This window comes from Sceloporus undulatus, chromosome 7, assembly GCF_019175285.1.
Source record: "Sceloporus undulatus isolate JIND9_A2432 ecotype Alabama chromosome 7, SceUnd_v1.1, whole genome shotgun sequence".
NCBI lineage: Eukaryota > Metazoa > Chordata > Lepidosauria > Squamata > Phrynosomatidae > Sceloporus > Sceloporus undulatus.
The window spans coordinates 10,486,465-10,494,547 of NC_056528.1; the positions used below are offsets into that span (position 1 = coordinate 10,486,465).

An 8,083-nucleotide genomic window follows, 5' to 3' on the forward strand; every position below is an offset into this window, starting at 1 on the left:
GCTGACTAGAGAACATCAACTAGCAATACACACACACACACATATCTAGATAGATAGATAGATAGATAGATAGATAGATAGATAGATAGATAGATAGATAGATAGATAGATATTCAGTGGGTTGGTAGCTTAGAAAGACAGACAGACGGAGCTGGCTACACAGTTCTAAGCCATAATATTCAGTAGTTTGTTTGCTTGTTTATTTCATGTATACCTTATATTTACTTACTTACTTCCCGCTCCCAATGCAGAAATACTTTCCCCTTCTTTGGACGTCTGTGGAACCTGTCCTGGGACCCAAGCAAGCCAACTGCAAGTGCAATTTGCCAGGAAAAATTATTCTCCAAACTACTGATGCCGACACCTCTTTCTTCTTAGGCTCAGAGGCTTTGCAGAAGCAAATCCTCATCGGAGGATCTTGGGAGGCCGGCTGCTTTTGCACGAACTCTGTCCATTGGGATTGCAGGACAAGCCTGAGGTCGCCATGGAGAGGGGACGGGAGGCGGCACGGTCCCCATCCAAACGGGCCTTTGCTGTCACCATTTATGATGTCTCACCAGCCAGAGAATTGCAAAGAAGCTGGGAGACAGAGTCCCTGCTTCATCCCTTTTCATCTCATTAGATGCAGAAGAATGAGAATGCAAGAGACAGGTGCCCTGCCGTTTCAAAGGCGCTTCTAAAATATGCAGATCTCCCTTTTGATTTTCGACTTTCTGTACATTGCGCGGCTTGTGCTGAGACAAGCAAATCATTCCCCTGTCATGTCCTTCAGATGGTTGGGATTAGGCCGCCTTGCTCTTTCAAACAAACTCGAGCTGTCAGGGTAAGGAACCCACTTCTGCTCATCGGCATTAAAAGGAACAAGGAAGAAGCAGTCCCTGTCTAAGCGGATGCCACTTGGAGAGCTCAGTCTCTGATGGGACATCAAGACCCATCTGCTCTAGAAAAGGCCTGCTCTTGGGAGAGACGAAAAGAGATTCCACTCAACATTAGGAGGAACTTCCTGAGAGTAAGGGCTGTTTGACAGTGGAACACACTCCTTCCTCGGAGTGCAGTGGAGTCTCCCTCCTTGGAGGTCTTTAAACAGAGGCTGGATGGCCATATGTCAATGGGGATGCTTTGATTTGGATTTCCTGCATGGCAGAATGGGGTTGGACTGGATGGCCCTTGCAGCCCCGTCCAACTTTCATATTCTATGACTCTGTGGCTTGCTTGTCTTTCCAAGCATCCATAAAATTCTCTACCGCAATGAAAAATTATGCCTTAATTTTTATGGGTTTCTCAGCATGACGCTTGACGCTGATGGATAGTTCTATATCCCTGCCTCTCCTCGGAGTTTGCTGTGAGTGGATATTGTTCCCTGGGTGGGAAATAAAGGTAGAAATGTGTCCATATTTAATTTACTGCCTGCAATAACCGGAGTTTTATCAACATTCCGCTGACAAATTAGTCTTATTGTCATCTTCCTTTTGCCTGGAGCCATGACAACAAAGAGACCAAAGTGGTTTTGGAAAGCACACCGTCGTCGGATCCTTTGGACCAGCGAGTGGCTGGAGATGGAGGTGGAGTGGTCAGGCGATGATGCCCAGGTTCATTGAGATAAAACTGCACAAAGAGACAACGAAGGTCTACTAAAATTCATTCTATGGTTTCCCCCAAGTCACAGCGGCTGGAGCCCTGTTAGTGTCTAAAACATTGAAGGGAAAACTGGCCCAGTTTTTGGTTTGTGGATCAGTGATCCAAAGACATGTATTTATTTCTTGATACTACATCAGTCTGGATGTCAGCATTCAAGCTGAGCAAGCTGGCATCAAAGCAAATACATACCATATCATTTGTGACCCATTTTCGAAAATCTACCCAGCAAGGACATGCAATGGCACATAGCACACCATAAGATGTATTAGCCAGTCATGACACAGAAGGACTAAGCTATTGAGGTTTACCAAGCAAACACTACATAAAGCACCACCATCTCAGGCATGTGGGAAAGAGGGATCTTGGTTGCTGCTCCCAGGCTGTGGAACTCCTTCCTACAAGAAGTTTGTTTGGTCATCTCTCATCTTTCTTCCCACCAGCCAGCATGCCCACACTGCTGCATATGCATATTCACTTATGCATTTGATGGTGCATTCAGCTGAACAACATCTTCATGCAAGGCAAGGGCTATCACAATCAATGCATAACTCCATAGGCAGAGATCAACGCAACCAGTGGCACCACTAGGGTCAGTGTTACCCCACTGCAGCTCATGGCGTCACCCCAATGGCTGCATCCCTAACTAAGAAAAGGTGGGGTGGCAGTCATCATGGGATTGGGGAACCGATGTCTCATAATCCCCCTCCCACCACTACTCAGCTTTTTCACATGCAAAAGTGCATGTTGGGGTTCAGAGAAGCCCGGCATACAAAGATTACCCTCCCCATATTATAGCAGGTTCCAGAAGGCCCCACCAAAATGGCCCATGGGTTGTTGGATTCCTACTCCTGGGGGACATCCATTAAATTACTTCAACAGAGCAATTGAATTGAAGAGGCAGCATGGCATAGTGGTCTGAGTGTTGGGCTACCAGGGTTTGATTCCTGCTCAGCCATGAAACCCAGTAGGCAACCTTGGGCAAGAAGTCACACTCTCTCAGCCTCAGGAGAAGGCAATGGCGAACCTCCTCCAAACAAATCTTGCCAAGAAAACCCCACGATCGCTTTGCAGTTGGAGTCACCAGCAGCTGGAAATGACTTGAAGGCACACAGCATTCAGGGTCCTCACCTCTGGCCTGATGGACCTTTGGACAAATCCAACAAGGCGGTTCTTATATACCAGGAAAAGTCTGTTTCTGGCATCTTGGGGCCTGTAGTGTGATAAAACAGAAAATGTGTGCAGTGACCTTACATGGCACAGAAAGAAATCAAATCTGTTGCAAATTCACTGTGTATAGAAGGCTACCTCTTTGACATTTCAGAGCACAAAGCCATGAAAAAAGTATGTTTCTCCTCCGTCGTATCATATTCCCCAAACCCCTCCATGTTGCCATAAAATACCACACTGGTTATGAATGTTAATGATGCCATTAAAAACGGCTCAGGCAGCGAACATTGATTTTGCAACAAACACCCATTATTTTAGAGGTGCTGGAAAATGGAAATGAATGGATATGGAAATGAAAGCCAGCGCTCCAACCTGGTTGGCACAAAAGGGACCGGCGGTGTTTCCATTGTGAGGCACCAAGCGTGTAAACAATCAAACCGAAAGGAGAAGAAGAGAAAGGGAAGAATTTGAGTGATGAAAAGCCAACATCCTGCAAAAAAATAAATAGAAATAAAATAGAAATCGCTAATGGATGAAAGTAATTATGAATGTGCCGCCTTGTTTCCACAGTCTGGAAAACGCAAAGAACCAAAACATTGGCAGTCTGTGCTCAAAAGATGGATTTTGAGAGTTACAAAGACCCGGTGGTCAAACCCAGATTATTAATGGACTTGTTGATGCCACTTTATTGGAAACTGGACGAGTGCCCAATTCATAAATCTCTACATGGAAAAACGTTTGTTATATTTGTAACAGGGCTATGTATCATTCTTTTCAGTCCTTGTTTCCTCCTTTATATCAGGCGGTTCTTTGTTGGAAGCCACCCTCTGGCTTCAGGGCGGAGGATCTGCAAATGGTCTTCCGAGTCTCCCAGGATGACTACTAATTTATCATTATTATTATTATTATTATTAAACCCACTGGCCATTCCCACCACAGAGTGATATCTTTCTCCAAATTATAATTCAGTTTCTCTGAAGATGCCAGCCACAGATGCTGGCGAAACGTCAGGAATAAGCTCTTGTAGAACATGGCCACACAGTCCGAAAGACCCACAAAATACTATAATAATTTTTATTTATATCCCGCCTCTCCCTACAGATCAAGGCGGGTTACAATAACACAAAAGTAACAATAAAATACATATAATAGGTATAAAACCACTTCTACATAATTCCCTACCCCTCCCTCCCTCCCTTAAAAATAAAATAGTCTGCAAAATGGAGACCCAGCAGAAGAACAGCAATGGCTTCCAGAGCAGCCTGGAGACAGCCTCCCTCTTTGAACAAGGTGTGATTTCATTTCATTTTCGTGCGTGGCACCAGCAAAAAGGCTGTATTTTTAAAAATCTGTAATTGCCCGAGCCATTTGCCGCAGTTCTTGTGGGGCTGGGGGACCTTCTTTTGGCAAAGCCGCCTTTGTTTTAATCCTCCACCCATCACTGAAAGCGATCCATTCTTTTGAGCGCACATGGCGGCGACGTTCACCCCCACAGACGTTTCACCGCCACAGCGCCGTAATGACTGGGTTTGCCTTTCCCTGTCCCCCCCGACTTTCAAGCAGCGTGGGCAAAAATTTGACACCGAGATAAGCACCCACACAAGTCGGTGTAATTGGACCCCATGATTGTACCTTTGGTTGCCTGTAGAAAGGCACGGCATTGTGCGACTGGAGCGCAACGCTTTGAATCGCTTCCACTAATTGTGCCAAAGAAGGAAATGAGACTTAATGAAGCCAGCCACTGAGATCTGAAGTGCACAGTCCCAAAAGTGTGCGAAGGAGCTGGATAAGTGAAGAGAGAGATGCTGTGGGTTTCGAACACACTGCCCTACTTGGCACCAGCTGTGCCCATTCCTAGAGATGTCTGATCTGGCCTAGGTAGCGCATGCCACAGCGATATGAATCATTGCAATATTCTCTATGTAGGGCTGCCTTTGAAAAGGGCTCAGAAACCCCAATTTGGCATAAAGAGCTACATCTAGGTTACTCACCTGGAGCAGGTACACCTCCACCTTTGCAGCAGCTTTGAGGAAGGATTGCTTTGCAAAAACGTGCTGCCCTCTCTATCTGTGCTTTGCTTCTGCATTGTTTTTAACAGCCCTGGCCTTTTTCGCTGGTTTCCATTTTATCGCCAACTGTTTTGACAGCAAACCAAGGCTTTCAAGAAGCCGTTGGGGTGCTGAGTTTGCAAAAGAGGTTCAGCACCGATCATCGCCTCAGATCCCATTTGGGTGAAAAGTGGGATATAAGTGCAAAGTGTTGGGAATTGTAGCACATCACGTATTGGGAACTGCAGTCTGACGACATCGGGAGGGCTGCCCTTCATCCACCAACAGTCCAGGGACTTTAATATTAGATATCATTAATTATCTTCTTTTTTAAAAAAGAAATTATTTTAGAAGAAACCACTTCTCTCTGTTCAGCATCAGAGTTAATTGCTCCGATAAGACAGCCCCTGGGAAACACTGACAGCTATGGAACAACACTTGGTTTATTTTAAAGGGTGCACAAATAATTCATTGGGTTTCATTTATTGTCTCCCTCCTTCCCTCCTTCCCCAAACCCTGTCATTCCCCTTGAACAAAGGATGACAGAAACAAGCAATGCAAATGCATCCAACATCCCACGGACGTTACCATTAAATGCTCCAAGTTACACGTTTTATGTCTTTTCTTTTTTTGCAAACAACCAAGATGCAAGGATTCCTCTCGACGGGGGGGGGGGGGGGGCCCCATTTTTAAAACGTGTCGTTTTGTTTCGTTGGGCCTGTCAGGGTTTCAGATGTTCACACTCCTTGCAGCTTTGTGCATTCTGGGAGCATCCATTAATAATCAGGATGCTGTGTTAAATGCGCCACCTCCCTTTCCACTTTCTGGAGTCGGCACAGAAGACGTGTGTAATGCTCAGAAAACACTCTGAAAAATTAATCGGCCAACAATCCTGGTTACATGGGAACACAGAGCACTTTCTTCTCTCCCGTCACAGTTACTGAGTTAGTGGGATCCTGGAATATTTTTCTTTGGAAGAAGAGGAAAGGCTAAGGCTTCTCTGGTAGTGATTCATTGTCAGATTGCAAGGCCTGGCCCTAAGTCTCCGGATTTCATCGTTCCGGTGAGAGAGGAGGATGCAAATCCTCCCATTTTCAGGGACTTGACACCAGACAAGAAGAAGGGGCTTTGTGCAACTCCAGCTTGTGATTTGCAAGGCTACCTGGTGAAAGGGATCTAGGAGTCCAAGCTAGTAGACCACAAGCAGAACATGAGTCAGCACTGTGATGCGGCAGCTTAAAAAGGCCAATGTGATTCTAGGCTGCATCAATAGAAGTATAGAAATGTCACCATCCTGAAAGAAGAAGAAAGGGGAGCTATCTGAAAATGCACTAAATTACGTAGTAGTTTATCACACGCACAGACGAACTCCATCCAAAAGAGAAAGCAGTGCAAATGTGAATGAATTCATCACATGAACCCATCAGATTCTTGATTTTGAATTAGTGTCTTTGCGCATGCGCAGGGAGGACAGGATCCCATGGCTGACAGGAATCCCACGGCCGAACCGGAGATGCATTTCATACTAACGCAAATGCGGATTGACTGCAAATTTGCAGTGGAAAAGGATTTATAAATTTGACATTTTTCCAAATTTTTCCTGGGATGTCTCTCAATTGCGTTTGGATTGCCTTCTGTTTGCATGCAAGATCATTTGAAAATCTTTTGCGAAATTACATGAAATACTTTGGACAAGCCCGGATTAACCTTTGGTTAACCTTCCCATTTTGCCTGTGTGATAAAGACCATAGAGTTGTAAGAGGGACTAAAACCATAAAGTCATAGTTGGAAGAGACCACAAAGGGCATCCAGTCTAACTCCTTGTCATGCGGGAACACACCATCAAAACATTGCCAACAGATAGACATCCAGGTATCTGGACAATAATAAATTGGTCGGACCAAGGCAGGGAAATCTATTTCCAGGGAAAGTATGCCTGGGAAGGTGCAAAACTCAGCCTAGAATACTGTATATCTCACTGCCCCTATTTTTCCTTCTAGTCGCATGACAACATTGCTCCCTGGAGTTCTTCCTTTCCTCTCCTCATTTAACCAAAGGGGAGAAACAACCTTTAAATTTCCAAATGGAAATAACCCACCGGCAGGTCAGGGCCATGTTTGCGGTCTCCGTTCTAATTGCTTCGAATCTACGGCTCTATCTTTGGGCTTTTTCGCTGCCTTCCTCGGCGCCTCCGCCCAGCCGCCAATTTGCGCCATTCCAGGCCAGGGATTAATCATGTGCTCCGTGTTTAAAATTGCAGCCTGCACAAATTGAACAATAGTTCAGAGCCAGCGTTGGGGTCACTGACTCAAAAGTATTGAGCAAACGTCAGCGTGGCGCAATAAATCCTCATTCCAAACCATTACGGTTTTATTAGCTGAAAAAGCCACCCATCGGCTTCGGATTTGTGCGTGCCATTGTCTTTCCTTGCTAAGCCTTTTGGGGGGAAAGCAACCTGAGTGACGTTTGTGAAATATCTCTCAGATGGAGCTCTCCCTCCTCTGGATTTTGTGAATTACCTCTCCGGCTTAAAATTATAAATACCCATCCCTTAGCTGCAAATCCCTCTATTCCACCGGCCGTTTCTATGGAAGTTAAAGTGGAATTATAGCACTATAGTTGGGTAGTCTGGAAGGGCCTTGGTTTTGCTTTTGGCAACATGGGAGAACTACAATTTCCAGAACTGTAGTCATGTTGCAGAGGTAATTTAGGGAGTAATAGTCCCCTAAAAAGAGACATTCCCAGATGTGAGGTACAGGCTGCATATACACTGCAGAACTGATGCAGTTTGACACCGCTTTCACTGCCGCAGCTCAATGCCATAGAATAAGGGGATTTGTCATTTTGCAAGAGATTTAGCATTCTCTGCCAGAGAACCCTAGCACCACAACAAACTACAAATCCCAGGATCCCATAGGATTGAGCTGTGACAATTAATGTAGTGTCAAACTACATTATTTCTGCAGTGCGGCAGCAATATAAGGGGTGCGGGAGGCATTTTTGCCATGCTTTGAAGGCTGGGGAATTCTGGTTTTAAAAAAAATGTTATTATTGCTGCTATTTTCAGAGCAAAAAGTCTAAGTGGCCAATAAGAAACATTAGGAGTACTCCCCAAAATCTCCATTGCAACTATTTGTGTGAGAGAGGAGGGGAAATATGAGCTTTGCATTTCCCTTTGCTTCCTCGCTCAGCATGCTGGCATGTTTCAGGGGGAGAAAAAACTTAAAAGC

At 45.2% G+C, this 8,083-nt stretch overlaps 1 long non-coding RNA gene across 1 annotated transcript; it reads right to left on the bottom strand.

The window, feature by feature from the left end:
- Window positions 1–1,520: 1,520 nt before the first annotated feature.
- Window positions 1,521–7,075, bottom strand: LOC121937303. Its single transcript, XR_006105099.1, has 3 exons — window positions 6,952–7,075; window positions 2,767–2,848; window positions 1,521–1,605 (listed from the first exon to the last, which is right to left on the bottom strand). It is a non-coding gene; the product is annotated as an uncharacterized LOC121937303 (long non-coding RNA).
- Between the last annotated feature and the right edge of the window lie 1,008 nt (window positions 7,076–8,083).